Source organism: Hemicordylus capensis, chromosome 3, assembly GCF_027244095.1.
Source record: "Hemicordylus capensis ecotype Gifberg chromosome 3, rHemCap1.1.pri, whole genome shotgun sequence".
In the NCBI taxonomy this organism is placed as follows: Eukaryota; Metazoa; Chordata; class Lepidosauria; order Squamata; family Cordylidae; genus Hemicordylus; species Hemicordylus capensis.
In genome coordinates this window covers 23,675,185-23,691,973 of record NC_069659.1, presented here as the reverse complement: position 1 = coordinate 23,691,973, position 16,789 = coordinate 23,675,185, and the positions used below count along the sequence as shown (strand labels likewise).

General features: G+C 43.8%; 1 protein-coding gene across 4 annotated transcripts in view; it reads right to left on the bottom strand.

The window, feature by feature from the left end:
- The window catches only part of CNTN5 (contactin 5), a 1,193,410-nt gene that overhangs the window by 1,008,331 nt on the left and 168,290 nt on the right, over positions 1 to 16,789 (bottom strand). The gene's annotated exons all lie outside the window — the stretch shown is intronic.

The window sequence follows — 16,789 nt, the reverse complement described above, 5'->3', positions numbered from 1 at the left end:
CACAATCTGTCTTTGCAGCGGTCTGTCTGTAATACCTGCTCAACCTATAAATTTTATTTCTTAGAAGATGCCACAATACATTTTCAGTTTTCTCTCCTGAATTTTTCTCGCTTTGTGAACAGGGATCGAGAAACAATACGTGGACGATTTATTGCAAACAAATGTGACAATCGGAATAAGGGCAGACAATCTCTCAGATATATGCTGAACACACACCTCTTGTGTGGGATATATTTCTTTCTCTGCTCTTTGCTTTTCATAATGATGCTTGGCCGTTGAGCCTTGGGATATTTTCCTAGGCTTTTAAGCCATGATTTAAAAGTAGAGAAGATAAGAGCTTTGGAACCTATTTGATGTTTTATGTTTATTCAGTGAAGTTGCTGCCAGTTGCCTTTAATCATATTTGCCTTGTCTAATGTGTTTATGGGTTGATGGGTACATAAACCATAAAGGAGGGGGGCACACTCCACCTCCCCCAAACTCTTCTATCCTTTGCAATTTTATCTCCTTTTCAGAAAGATGTAAAGATCTTTTGTTCCTTTTCCTTTTCCATGTGCGCTTTGTTATCGTGGAATTTATTTATTTGAAATGTTTTCTCTTGCCACACTACCCAATTCAGGCTCTTCTAGTGGCTTATGATCTGAAATGATATATAGTACTGTCTGAAACGTTATCACATTAAACAATAATTTCTTTTGGTTACTTAAAAACATAAGAGAATCAGGGTATTTTTAGGCACCTCGGAGATCCACTAAACCTTCGAAAGGCACTCTCTCAAAGAGGTACATTTCCTACAAATCCTCGAAAGACTGGAGTCCTGTTCATATATTATGTTGAGCACATACAGTTAGCCACACATTATGCTCAATTTCAAAGTATATACAGCAGTACCATTCCTATCTGCATTCTGCATTTGAGGGACTTGAATCCAGGTTCACTTGTATGTACCTTGTATGTACAGTCATTCACACAAATTTACTTACTATCTTTATATCTCACTCTTCCTTCAAGGAACTCGGAGTGGTGTACATGGTTATGTTTATCCTCACAACAACCCTGCAAAGCAGGTTAGACTGGGAAGGAGAGCTGGTCTTGTGGTAGCAAGCATGACTTGTCCCTTTAGCTAAGCAGGGTCCACCCTGGTTACATATGAATGGGAGACTAGAAGTGTGAGCACTATAAGATATTCCCCTCAGGGGATGTAGCCACTCTGGGAAGAGCAGGAGGTTTCAAGTTCCCTCCCTGGCGTCTCCAAGATAGGGCTGAGAGAGATTCCTGCCTGCAAACTTACAGAAGCTGCTGCCAGTCTGTGAAGACAATACTGTGCTAGATAGACCAATGGTCTGACTCAGTATATGGCAGCTTCCTATGTTCCTATGACTGTGAGAGACTTTGGCCTGAAATTTTGGAGAACCACTTCCAGTCAGTGTAGACCAGGGCTGCTCAACTTTGGCCCTCCTGCAGATGTTGGCCTAGAGCTCCCATAATCCCTGGCTATGGACCATTGTGGCTGGGGATTATGGGAATTGTAGTCCAAAAACAGCTGGAGGGCCCAAGTTGAGCAGCCCTGGTGTAGACAGTTCTTACCTAAACTAATTAAAGGCCTGACTCAGTATAAGGTAGCTTCGTATATTCCTATGTTCTTATATTCCTAGATAAGTGACTGGACCAGAGTCATCCACTGAGTTTCATGGCTGAATGAGGATATGAACTCAGATCTCTCTCAGTACTCAGGAATCTCTCTGACCCCTATCTTGGAGAAGCCAGGGAGGGAACTTGAAACCTTCTGCTCTTCCCACAGCGGCTCCATCACCTAAGGGGGAATATCTTACAGTGCTCACACTTCTAGTCTCCCATTCACATGCAACCAGGGTGGATCCTGCTTAGCAAAGGGGACAAGTCATGCTTGCCTACCACAAGACCAGCTCTCCTTTATGAAGACCCATATCCACTGTTAGACTATGTACTTCATTTACTGAAGCTGGATAAGTCAGCTAGAGCATATAACACCTATTTGCTCCAGGTATGTTAGTTATCAAGCCTTTTCTAGACTCAATTAAAAGTAAATGCCCTTTATTATCTGGGACAAAGCAGTCCTTACATTAAGGACTGCTTTCTTCCATATAAACCTGCTGGGACCTACAGAAGTTGTAGTATCTGGCCCACTGTTAACTGAAATTTGTTTGGTGGGGTCTAAGAACACGTCCTTTCCAGTGGTACACCATAGTCTTGGGACTCCCTTCTTAACTCCTCTGCTTTTATTGTATGTATTTAATTAATTTATGTATATACTACCTGACTCCAAGGCTCTAGGAAGTTCGCTCTCTGTCTTGTTATCTTTAAGCAGTAATTAGAAACACTTATTTCAGAAGCTTTTTTAAAGTTGAAAGGTCATATTTATCTGCTGTTTAAGACTGTATGGGTATTTTTGGTTATTTATTGTATTCAAAATATTCATACCCCGCCCCTTCCATACACTACTGCTCAGGGTGGCTCACAAAATCAATAAAACGATGATCCCAGATCAGCAAAGGAGAAAAACAAGGCTGTATACTTTCTCCTTCTTTATTCAATTTATATGCTGAACATATACTGAGAAAAGCTGGATTGGAAGAAGATGAGTGTGGTTTTAAAGTTGGAGGAAGAAACATCAATAACCTGCACTACGCTGATGACACCAATCTGATAGCTGAGAATGTGGATCGTCTGCAAGCTCTAGTAATGAAAAGTCAAGGAGCACAGTGAAAAAATGGGACTACAACTAAATGTAAATTAGACGAAACTAATGACAACAGGTACAGCAACTGGCCTCAGAATTGACAATGAAGACATTGAAGTGGTGGATAGCTTGATACAGTAAAGGACCCAGCAGTCAAGAAATACGCCGCTGACTAGCACTTGGTAGGGTAGCAATGAAAGCCTTGGAAAGGATATTTAGATGCCGAGATGTGTCTACACCTACAAAGATTAGAATAGTTCAGACAACAGTTTCCCCCGTGACACTCTATGGATGTGAAAGCTGGACTTTGAAGAAGCAAGATAAAAAAAGCATTGACGCTTTTGAACTTTGGTTCTGGAGAAGACTTTTGAGGATACCATGGACAGCCAGGAAAACAAACAAATGGATCATAGAACAAATCAATCCAGATTTTTCACTCGAGGCACAAATGACCAGGCTTAAACTATCATACTTCGGACACATTATGTGAAGATCCAATTCCCTTCAGAAATCCATAATGCTGGGAAAAGTGGAAGGAAAGAGAAGAGGACGGCCAGCAGCAAGGTAGATGGACTCGATTACGACAGCAATGAATGCATTACTAAGAGACCTTAAAGGCCAAGTGGAAGACAGATCATCCTGGAGAGAATCTATCTATGTGGTCACTAAGAGTCAACACTGACTTGACGGTACTTCAATCAATCAATCAATCAATCAATTTATTGGGGCTGTGCAAAGATTTGGGTGGAAATTCACACAATATTTGACCCGAATATGCCACTGAATATCTAAGCCTGAAGAGAATAGGTAGAACACCTCAGGAAATCTCTGAATTGAAGCAGCAACATACTGGAAGCCAACGCAACTCCCTATGTGTTCTCTGTAATTTCTTCCCAATACGGATCCTGTTGCTGAATTTTGGAGCAATGGTAACTTCCAGACACTTTTTGCAATAAGCTTCACAATGCAGTGTAAGCTTATATTGACTTCTGTTTCTTGGCAGTGAGGTAAGAAGTCAGATCTCATCTAGTGAGAGATCTATATCCACAAAGCTACCACTGAGGCTTTATTTTTCTCTACACAAGAGCATGCAAACAGATAAGGAAAACACACTGCAAAATGTGAGGAGAGTCCGAAGCTGTTCCACTTCAGTACAGTACCAAGCAGTCATTTGATCTGCTCACTGAACAGCTCATTAGCAAGCAATTAAAATAATAACAGCACACACACACACACACACGGGCGCTCTCTCTCTCTCTCTCTCTCTCTCTCTCTCTCTCTCTCTCTCACACACACACACACACATGCACACACACAGAGTGGTGACGGTAATGTTGTGCATATGGAATGTATGGAACTTTTACAATCTGGTGAGATTAAAAGGATAATTTCGCAGAAACCACTTTCATATGCAGGGTTCCTTATAGTCTCTCACAGACCACCAATAAATCTTAAAAAGAGATAAGAATGACCAAAACTGGTCAGATGAGTGGATCATGACGATGCCCCATGATGGTTTTGTTGAAACCTGCCATTCGGAGTCCTCAGTCACAAAGAAGCTCCAGGACATGACATAGCAGCATTTGCTGTGATTCGTCTCTGGTTATTTATTTATTTGCTTATCAAGGCCATTCACGTGATCATCAGTGCTGGGGCTGGGGAGGGCTGGGGGGGAAGCAAGAGCCTGCCTTTCTCCCCACACACACAGTCATGGTCTCCTCCAGGCTCCGCCACCTGTTCAACCAGTTGAGTGGCTCAGTGGCGAGCAGCATGGCAATTGAGTGGAGAGCTTCCTAGGTCCCACAAAGCACCACGTGAACACACTGGGGAATTTCCCACTTCTGGGCCACTCCCCCCCACCCCCAGCTCTATGGAAGTGATGGCTGCTTGCAGCCTGGGCACCCACATGACCTGGAAGTGAGGTGCACAAGTGTTCCCCTACCTCACTTTTAGCCCATACGTATATGAAAGCACCTGGGGGTGGAGCACTGGGTTTGGTACGATCCCGGCACTGCACATGACCAGCTCTACTTGGGGTAGCCGTGTCTTATTTCCTATGTTCCTGTTCTTTTGAAGGGTAATATCCCCATTTTCTTCTGAAGAACTGTTCAAATTGGGAAGCTGGTCAGGGCAGGCTAGGCTCAGCACAGTCCAAGTGGGACAGGAAGCAAGAAGGATTAAAGAAGCCGATAGCAAAAACAAGGTTATAGAGCCAGGAGAGCACCATATGGAAGGATTGTGGCACCAGCAATGATTGCTTGAAACCCAGCTGGTTAAATAGGAACCAGAAAGTAGGGGTGTGCAGAACCGGTTCGAATCCGGGAAAATTTGAACCCCTTTTTACTTAGGGAATCTCCTTTGCTTGCAAAGCAGAATCCTTACCAGATTCTCCTTTACAAGCAAGGCCCTCAAACTGGGCCAAACCCAGCTGAACCGATTTGACCCAATTCGACAATATGAACCAAACCACTGGCTGGTTCTAATGAATCGATTTGCAGACCAGCGGTTCAGTTCAAATTTGGCTCAAATTTGTTGGTTCCATGCACACCCAGGTATTCCATAGAACCATAAGGGGTAGGGCTGAGTAGCAGAAGAATCTCTGGCTCTGGATCAAGGGAACAGCTGGTTGTGGGCACCTCCTCTGAGGACTCTCTGGGGGTCACAGTCCAGGGGATCCCCATATATGGGATAGTTCCAGCATAATTTCAGCTCTGTGTCCCCTTAAGCTATGCCCTGGGACCTGTTTATATTTGCCTGTCCCTTTACCACTCTCTCTATTCTTGATAATTCCTGTTTTGCAATCCCAGATCAGAACAAAAACTGGAAGATTGTTGATGGGCTGCTATATGTGGCTATGGAACGAAGTTAGATGAACATGGTGTGTGTTTGTGTGTGAGCTCAATTGAAACAAGTCTACTCACCTTAATCAAAACTGAAGGGCTGGATTTCTGGTGGGCCTGTATGGATCCAACAAGGGGGCAACACCAGAGTAAAAGTTACCATGGAAAAATCACCTAAAGAAAAACTTTATTTATTTATTTATTACATTTTATATCCCGCTCTTCCTCCAAGGAGCCCAGAGCGGTGTACTACATACTTATGTTTCTCCTCACAACAACTTTGTGAAGTAGGTTAGGCTGAGAGAGAAGTGACTGGCCCAGAGTCACCCAGCAAGTCTCATGGCTGAATGGGGATTTGAATTCGGGTCTCCCCGGTCCTAATCCAGCACTTTAACCACTACACCACGCTGGAACACTTCCTCAGGTAAAGACATCAGAGAAATGTTGTTGAGGGAATCCAAAAGAGTTCTGAAATAATGAGCAAATTTCTCAGAAGACTTTTCTCATCTCATTAGAATGAAAGGTGTATGGAAGGGACAAAGTCCAGCTGTCTGTGGTTCATTCAGTCCTCAGAGAGGCGAGTGTAGCATTAATCCTACTTATTGCAATAATTTGGTTGAATGAATAATGAAGAAGCTATGTTGAATCAGACTTGGGGCATGAGAGATTTTGTCCCCATTCACATTTAACAAGGGCACACATTTCCTCTGGAAAATTGAAATCGTTTCAGGCAACCTATTCTCTGCATGCCTTCTGTCTTTTTATCTTCCTCTCGTTTGCTATTGCTTCCTCCTAATATCACAGAGTAGTGCTGGAAGGAGCAGGATTATCCAAGTGTTGAGACTGCAAGATCTCTGTTGTTATGCAGGAGTCAAATAGAGCACCACCTTGCTTACATATTAGCCGCCAAGTGGTTCAGCTGGTAGGTGGGATCACATATTTTATCCATGTATCCATGTACTAAGCACATTTGCTCAGGGAGAGACTGAAAGTCAAATGCAGAATCCCATAAAACAATTTGGACTAATTCTCTTTTCAAGGTGGATGTGCATTATTTTATAAGCAGCAGCATAAGCTCTTTGGGTGGAGCTCACTGTTAAGCGATGATGCATTTGTACTGACACTGGCCAACATCCTGACTTACACAATACTTGTGTTGCATGAAGAAGTGCCAGTGCTAATGAATAGGGGTGTTCACAGAACTGTTTTTACTGGATTCAGACTGATCTGGGCACCTGATTCTGGTCGACCACCAGACCAGTTCAGGGGAATCAAGAATCCAATGAGGATTCCTCTTTACCAGTAAAGTGGCAGGGAAACTTCCTTAAGGCAGATCACACATCCCTACTATTGAAGAGTTCCTGATTTAAGCAGCATTAATGGTTAATGGGTGGGGTGGGGTGGGGAGGCTGAATTTCACCAATATCCCTTTCTCTGTGTCACCAGAAAATACGCTACTGAGGGCTGCATGAAATTATTAGTCATGAAGTTCATATGGAACTTCCATGCGAAGCATGCGTCTGAATACAAGTTGTTTGTAGGGAGCACCTCTAGCGGAGGTCTGCTGTCTTCAAGCTCTGCCTGTGGGCTTTCCAAAGGGCTCTGCTTGGCCACTGTGAGAACGGGAATGTACCTTTGGTCTGCTCCAGCAAAACCTTTAAGTTCTTAAGGAACCACATCAGTCACCCAAACCATAGCCTTATTCAGACATTGTATTGAACACTTGTATGAGTGTATAGTGTGCACAGAGACGTATCTGTACATAGTTGCAGTTATTCATAGGTTATGTTGAACACAGGTACAGAAGTGCACTTCCTATCTGTACCATGCATTTAAGATATCCCTACCCAGGTTCACTTTTGAAATGAACACAGGTATGTCATTCCCACAAAACCCTGACATCTGTACACTCGTACAACATAATGTCTGAACAGGGCTCATATTTTTCTTATGTAACTCCTGCTCTTTAAGGGTTAAAACATTAAGTGATATAGGCTTGTCCAGTAGGGGACTACAAGTTGTATAGGAACCACCATATATGGTTGAAAAGACACAATCTTTAGAGGATCCAGAAGCCGACAGAAGAAGATCCCTACCTGGAGAACTCCTGTGGGCTGGTTGTTTGCTAAGCCTATATTTATTACTTTCAGACTTTCAAGAAGAGGGGATAGCAACAACAGACTGTATCTCAACGCCACAGCCAAGAAAGAGCTCTCAAACAAGCCAACGCCAAAAAGACTCAGATTGGACACATGAATCTGAGCAAGTCCCTGCAACCCTTTTTATTTTGCAAATTCTGCTGTGTGTGTTAAGAAAGGAACTTTAAAGTGCAAAATTATCATTTAATTGTTGTTATGATTGTGTTCATTTAAATGGAAAGTTAAAGAAATCCCACAAGGCAGGATTACACTGCCAATTGTAAAGTAATCCATGCATGCTGTAAAGAAAGTGTTATACTTATATAAAGTGAAATTTGAAGGAAATGTGGGGATTTCTCCTTAGCCAAAATATCTGAGGAATATCGGCAGATGCCCAAAGATGTTAAGGATTTTGATCAGAGTCAAAATTAGCAAGATTTTCTCAGGGACATTCTGCTCCTCCCTACACCTACCAGATATTACCAGCTGTGGGATCCAGAAACAAAGGTGTGATTCCCACACAACTCAGATAATACGAATAGCTCCAAAAACAAGACCTTCCCATTGGACCATAATATTGGACTAACCAGAGCAACTCTGCTGAATCTACCCTATGGTCAAAGTTGAATTTCATGTTTGAAGAATTCCTCATCCACAGAAATGGTATGAATAGCGGAATAATTTTGTTTTAAACAAATAAATAAGGATGGCAGCATGACAAGCCTTAACTATAAGTTCCATGTCAGTGGAAATTCATTGGAGAACTTCCAGTAAAATGCACCATGTTTTAATGCCAGTATATCAACACAAGCCTTCAGTTTTATTGGCTTTGGATGGTGGAAAGACTTTTTGAAGTAGCCTCTTATTAAGTATTGGATTTGATTGGAAAATGATATAATTTTATTTAATTAAAATGTTAATTACTTGATAATATTGAAGAAAAATCACCTCAAGTACTTGAGCTTATTAACTATGGAAAAGTAATAAAGCAGTCTGCTTATTAAGAGATTTAACTGAACACATAGCTTGGTGCCAAGGATACCACTCCACTCATACAGCACAACAGCCCTCTGAGAAAAAACTGCCATTCATTGCTCATCTGCTGCACAATTTAAGCACCGTAGCCTCAGTGAGACACAATATAGTAAAACACTTAGGACTGTGATCAAGTATTGTGTCGAATGAGGGCTATATTTAGATCTTATGCACATAGTAGACAGAACACTAGTTGTATCTGCAAATCCCTTCAGCCGTTGAATGACTGGCTGTTATGTCACGGCTGATTCACAGACATTCCAACTGCTCAGGGGAAAGCAACAGAATGAACACTGCAGGTTCGATGAGCACATTGTTTATCTAGGGAATACTTCACACACTTGTGGGCTTGTAGCATGGAAAGGATGAGAGGACACGGGCAAGGAGAATGCAAAAACAATAGGCTTATTCACACGACCGTTAAGTGGGTGGGACAAGTGTTCTTGAGAGCTGTGCAGGCTCTTGATTTTGGGTTCTGTGTGAGTTAAAAGCTTGGTTGGAGGAGGGAAAAGTGATCATGTGGGAGGTAGGTGTTTCCTCCTTCTTGGGCAAAAGTGCTGGGTTCGACGACATGGTCAGAGCTCGTACCCACCTCCCATACAATCACTTCCCCCTCCTCTGATCTAGCTTTTAACTCACACATGGTCAAAAACTGGGAGTGGGTAGCTGGAAGCAGAGGAGTTCAGTCAGGACAGAGTTTTGAGCTTATACTGGAGGCCAAAGCCCTTGTTATCATTCCGATGAGCATTTTCCAGACTTTTGAATTTTTCAAATTCAGTGCAAATTCACAGTGTAGACAAAGGAATGTCCTTGCCCCCAAATTACATGCAGTGATGGGCTCTATCTGTACAGAGGCTGACATGTATTATTTGCAAACAGAAAGGCTCAGTACACCCACGGCCCTCCTCCACCTCCACATGTTGGTTCCACATGGAATATATAAGTCTGAAAAGCGCTATGGTTGAAGAATACAGCAGGAGACATTGAGGTGAGGCAGATCAAAATGGGAGCAGGCAGTGGGAGGGATTACCTGAAAAGAGAAAGTCACAGCCAAGTGGCTTCTTCCACCAACACGTTGCCAAGCCTAAGGTCAGCTCCAAATTTCAGTGAGCCCTTGGCAAACTGTTCTCCATTGTCCCACTCCTATCTGGGTGGGCCTTATGATAGTTGTTCCTCCCCCTCCTCCACCCAAAACCTACAGACACAGAGATGATCTTGGGTGTCACCAACCCAACCGTGCTGACCTTGTGGCTGGCCAGTCTAGCCTGAGAGAGTGCAACCAGCTTTGACATTATATATCAAACAGTGGCACAAGGACAGGATTTACTGGATCCGCTTAGTCTAAGTGGGTCCAATCCACCAGGATCAGGAAGATTCTGGTCTGTAGTCTGTATATGGCTTGGACTGCCTGCAGTTCCCTCTGTTGACCATCAAGTCTGGAGTAGAGAATTGGTTAGTGACCTACAAAGTTCTGATCAGAATCCTTTCAAAGCATGCCTCTGAATGACAGATGTTGGTCTTTTATTTTTGTGTCCTGGTTGTGGGCTTCCCAGAAATATCTGACTGGCAGAGGTGCACCTAGGCAATTCTGGGGCCTGGACTAAAGGCTTTTGGAGGCCTCCTACCACCCACCCACCCAAACAGTATTTTAAACACATTTTTAAAATGTGATCACACCACCCAAGACAGACTAAAAAGGATGGGGGGGGCAGGGTGTGTGGAGGCCCTGGACTTTAGCCCGGAAGTCCAGGGGTAAGAGCACCTCTGCTGATTGGTCAATGTGAGAATCAGTAGCTTGGACTAGATAAACTTTGGTCTGATCCATCAAGGCTCTTATGTTCCTATGGATAACCTGCAGTGGAAATACAGAACTGGAGCTAGAGTGGTATGGTTAGAATGTTGAACTGAAGAGACCCCAAGTTCAAATACCATTCTACCATGAAACTCAATGAGTGACTATAAGGCACCAAGCAGGGGATGTGTGTTCCTGGTCCTTCCTGAACCCAGAATTACAGGTTGGGAACAGACAAGGTCAGCCTCAGTGCAGGCCAGGGGAGGAGGTAACTTCATAATCTCAGCCCTCCTCTTGGCTCACTGCATACAGCCAGTTCCCTCTCCAGAGGAACCTGCAATTCCCAATGCCCTCATCATCATCATCGGCTGCCTTGGCTTTAAATGATGCAGTGCAGAGCTGACAGGGCTGAAAGCCTACTCCAAGCCCTGCCCCCTCCCTGATCTCACTTCCTGATTCCTGTCACACCCAAGATGGCTGCCCCACTAGAGCTGTTCCCTGAAGCTCTCTCTGCCTTGCTGGCTCAACCCCACTGGAACTGGACCAGCCTCGGACCATTTCACCCCTGCTCCCTTTGGGGGAAGACAGAAGCCCCAAAGGAAGGTTGCTGCACTCTCGGCTAGACTCCACAGGGCCATGTAGGCAACGAGATAAGATAGCATTCCAACAGTGACTCTTGGCCAGTCACCTATCTCTTAGCCTAACCTACCTCACAGGGTTATTATGAGGATAAATATAACATCACTGCCCTGGATTCCTTGGAGGATAGGGCTGCCATATTCTTGCTTTCCAAATCTGGTGCCTAATTTGCATATTATCTAAATTTCAAATCATTGAAAATGATGTTTGAGCAGAATAGTGACTGAACGTTTTGCTCCATAACTCCGCTTCTACAAGGGCTAGAGCTTAGCTTGTTTTAAAAAAATGAAAACTGAAATCTGGGTGAATCCAGGTGGGCTAAGCAATCTGGGTGAGATGCTTAAAATATGGGTGAAACCTGGAATTTCGGGGGGCATGGAAACTCTATTGGAGGAAGAATAGGGCAAATTCAAATAAACAACTTTGTGCGGGGTGGGGTCAGTATGTGAAGCAGCCCGTCAGACATCAGTTAGTTGCATAGACAACTAACCGGTCCAGTACTGATCCAGTCCTGAGCTGGATGAGTGATTGGACTAAATCAGTACAACACAACTCTATGCTTCCTAAACAGACAAGGCCATTGCATGAGTGCAGAATATTTACAGTCTTGCTTTCAGATACATACACTGCAAGTCATCCAAGAGTTCAAGCATAGCCCAGGTACTACAATGAGCTGACAACAAAATGATGAGCATTGCATGAGACAATGGAAGTTGTAAGACTTATAATAGCTTCTGAGTGCCTAAGAAAGGAAACAAAGAGGAGATGGAGGTACTGCTTTTCTGTTCTCTTTTCCTTTTTTGCTGAGAGGCCTATGCAAGAGAGAGCTGTGAGAGCTCAACTTGGTTTTTCCGTGCCGTAGAAGTACCTTTTGAGGAGGCCGAGTATGACAAGCCTATTGGAAAATACAAACATTGAGTCAAGTAAGTATTCCGCAGAGAGCTGCAGAGCACCACACAATAGCGGAAGTCTCCCTTGAAATCTCTCTTTCATCCGGAAGCCTTTCATCTTGAAATTTAAAGCACAGCCTTGGCATCTCATCTGCCACGGCACTAATGCCTGCCGCCACTTTTCAAATGCCAGGCTTTCGGAAAGCTTTCGAGACCCTTTTGGTATGCAGCCGTGATGTACATAACCGCCATCGGCGTGCAGAACTAAATTGGAAAGCAAAAAGTGAAATGCAGCTTAGAAGGGGCCTTCATCCTCCTTCGAATCCCTCTCAGACAATAAGCCTCCTGGTGACATATTGGAATGACACAAAAACCGGACTGAAGATTAGTTGTGACAACCATTCAAACTTGAAAGGGCCTGCTGTGAGTTTCTGGGAATCCCTGCAGCGTTATGCATGTACACAAAAGAGAGAGACCCTACAGAGACAAAGATTTGTATGGTTATTTCAGCCAGCATGGTGCAGAGATGAGACTAGGTCTTGGGGACCCAAATTCAAATCCCCACTCAGCCAGGATAGTCACTGGGTAACACTGAGCTGTTCATTCTCTCTCAGCCTAAAAAACCTTAGACCAGGGCTGCACAACTTCGCCCTCCAGTGGTTTTTGGACTAGAGACCCCATCAAATAGGGCAGGGAATCTAGTTCGTGGTAGCAAACATTCCTTTTGCTAAGCAGGGTTCACCTTGGTTTGCATTTGGATGGGTGGCCACATGTGAGCTCTGTAGGATATTCACCTTAGGGGATGGGGCCATAGCTTAGTGGAAGAATATCTGCATGCATGCATACGTAAGGTCCCAGGTTCACTGCCTGGAATTTTCAAGTAGGGCTGAGAGAGACTCCTGCCTGAAACCTTGGAGAGCCACTGCCAGTGCAGGTAGAAAATACTGAGCTAGATGGACCAATGGTCTGACTTGGTAGAAGGCAGCATCCTATGATCCTATTAGCCCCAGCCACAGTGACCAATAGTCAGCAAGTTTGGATGCAATGTAATGGTGAATTGAAGTGTGGTAAAGACAAACAAGCCAATGACAAATGTTGGCTATAAAGGTTGGTTTGTTGAGCCAAATTGGATAGCAGCTGAATTTCAGAGGTATATTCAGATCAAAAAGCAAACCGGGAATGCTGAAATCCAACAAGGCTTCTGCATTGCATCTGAATGCACTCATGGATTCTGCTCCCTACCATTTGCTCTGTACCATTTGGACAGAAGTTGTTGTACACCGCCCAGAGCCTCTGGATGGGGTGATTTATAAATGTAATAAATAAATGATAATAAAATAATAATCTGCTCCCTACCATTTTATCAAACCAATCCTCTATGACAGGGTTGCACAACTTCAGCCCTGGACTACGTTTGTTTGTTTGTTTGTTTGTTTGTTTGTTTGTTTGTTTGGGGCTCTACTATAATTCCTGACTATTGGCCACTGTGACTGGGCTAGTAGGAACATAGGATGCTGCCTTCTACCAAGTCAGACCATTGGTCCATCTAGTTTACTCGCAGCTTGTTGCAAGAGCTCCGCTTCCTCCCATAGAGACACCAGCACAGAGCGGACAAGAAGCGCCGAGTAATGCCTCTCTATGGTATCTCCTCCGGATGCACTTGGACAAATCCTGCCTAGTGACGACTGATGTCACCACTAGGGGTGTGCAATTCGTATTTTCCGTGTTTCAGTTCGGACCTGAACCGAAACACCCCTGTTCTGTTCTGTGCCCGAATTTTGCCCACCCGAATCACCCTTGATTCGGTTCAGATTTGGATTAACCTGAATCCGAATCCGAATCGATTTGGGTAAAAAAAACAGCTCCTGGGGCCAAAGGAGTGGGGTGGGGTGGTAGTGCCTAATGGGTGGAGGCTACCACTCCAATTGCAGAGTGATTGGGCAGCGGGCTGATTTTTGGTGAATTTCTGAAGTTTACGCGTTTTTAAGGTTTCCCCCCATTAGTTAGAATGGAGGGTGTATCGCTTCACGTCGGGGGGAAAGGGGTGGCCTAGAGCAGTGTGGGGTTGGTGGTAGTGCCGGGTAGGGGCAAGGAAGCTACCTGAATTTTTTCAAAGGATTTGGGCAGAGGGCTGATTTTTGGTTAATTGTTGAAGTTCACATGTCTTTAAGGTTTAGATTCTATGATAGCAGATGAGAGTGGATTCATGGTGTGTCCTTGAAAATCTCATTTGCTATCACAGAATCCACACTCAGAACACCTCAGGAGCAACAAATCTCCAACAAATAAAATCACCAAAAATCAGCCCTCTGCCTAAATCCTTTGAAAAAATTCATGTAGCTTCCTTGCCCCTACCCCGCACCACCACCAAGCCCACCCCACTCTAGGCCACCCATTTCCCCCCAACATGAAGCAATTATACCTAAAGGGGGGAAACCTTAAAAACGCTTAAACTTCTGAAATTCACCAAAAATCAGCCCTCTGCCCAATCCCCCTGGAATTTGGGTGGTAGCCTCCACCCATTGAGCACTACCACCCCACCCCACTCTTCTGCCCCAGATCCCACTTTCTGCCCCAATATGCCCCATAGACACTAAAACTCTCAAAAAATCACCAAAAATCAGCCCTCTGCCCAATCACTCTGTAATTGGGTAGTAGCTTCCACCCATTGGGCACTACCACCCCACCCCACTCTTTTGGCCCCAGGACCTTTTCAATTAAAGTGACAGGAAAGCAATTTCTGCATTGAAATCAATGGAGGCAAAAAGGCGGGAAATTCAAAGAGACGGCAAACTGAAAACAGAGGGGGAAGAAGAAGACAAAGTTGGCACTTTTCTGGGGCACAAAAAGGAGACCCGAAACACCCAAAAAATTCGGACCTGAAACGGGTGATTCGTTTCAGGTCCGATATTTTTCGGGAATTGTCGGGGGTGATTTGGTTTGGCTCCAAATCACCCAAAATTGGTCGTTCCGGGCACAGATCGTTCTGTGCCCGAAACGTTTTGCACATCCCTAGTCACCACTACCCTAAGAGGTCTGCAACAGCAATTCTCCTGTACTGTTGCATGCTGGTCACAGACATTGACCGAGAGGTAGGGAGAAGGGCAGGGTGACTACCGGAGCCAAAAGCAAGCCGTGGGCAGCTTTCTGTGTTGAGGTGCTGTGAACTGGAGCTCTCTTTCCCTCTAGTCTATTACAAGAAAGCTCTGTGCTGACAAGAAAGCTGCAGGCGCCCTGTGTTTGTATAGCCGTGCTATAAATAGATAGCTCAATAGATAGGATTTCAACTTCTCTCACATGTATAGCTCCTATCCATGGACTTGTTTCTCATTATTTAGTTACAATTTATTCAGAATATATATTTTTTTATCCTGCCTTTCTATCAAACTGGAATTCAAGATGGCTTGAAAATGTATAAAATTAATACTACTAATACTAATAAACAACTATTTGTTAGCCACCCCATAGCAAATAATTCTCTGGACAGCTTACAAAAATTATTTATTTATTGTTAAATATATACCCCGCCTTTCATTAAGAAAATCCCAAAGCGGCTCACAATAAAATCTAAAAACAAGATTATAAAAAGATACATTAAAACACTGAGCTAAAAATATAAAGACAAATCTGATTTTTAAAAAAACAAACAATTAAAGCACAAGCATAAAAACAGTACAAAATACAAGTGGCAGCTGTGAAGACAATCATATAAAAGCCTGGGTAAAAAGCCATGATTTGACATGCTTTCTAAAAACTGTGATGGTGACTGAGGAGCGGATACCCACCAGGAGAACATTCTAGAGTCTGGGGGCAGCAACAGAGAAGGCCCTGTCCCGCGTGCACCACAACCTAGTCTCCCTCATAGCCGGCACCCGGAGAAGAGGGTGCCCAAAATAATACCAAACGAGGAATAAAACCAAATCTAAAATACAATACAAATGTGCACCTACACTATTCTGGTTAGGAAAATTTCACTGAACTAATTTGGGACTTACTTCTGAGTAGACATGTGTAGGATTGGGCTGTTAGGCTTAGGAACCTGGACCATCAGAAGTACAAAAAAGCACTTGTGCATAGATATGAGGGCATCACACCAGCAGAGCGTAGCGTCCGTGTTGCCAAAACGTGCCTCTAATAAAGCAGGAAATCATTAGGGCAACGGAATCTGTCAAGCTTCAGGGGGAAATGGAGGACTCTGCTACCAATGTGCTGTTTTTCTCTTCTATTTCTCTGCTCCTTACATTACAGCTTTGTCAAATCTCTGAACCGGTTAGCGCTTCTCAACGTTTTCCATCATTATGTAATGAGCCCACTTCACTGGTAATGATGCTGTGATAAAAGGCAGCTCAAGATAGAATGCAATTTGTTGCTGCTATTATTGTTGTTATTATTTTCCCTTGAACTTCACTCAGGCCCAAGTTAAATGAAGGCTAGCTTCTAACACTTTCCATAACATCAAGAGAGCCCTTTTACAGTCTTATCCTTTCAACTTACAAACACAGCAATTGAAAGGGCAGGGGTGCCTTAATTGAGGTGCTTGTCGCAAACTCCCCTGTGATCGAGATGAAGTAGTTTTTGAAAGCACCTTCATGGTCAAATGTTTTATGCATTGCTCCAGTAGAAAAGCATGAAAGCATTGTGTATGTAGACCTTTAGAAGAAACTGAATTGCTCCCTAATTCCTTTGATTATTTAGGAAGGATAGCAGTCTGGGCTGATGTTCTAGCTTCATGCGAG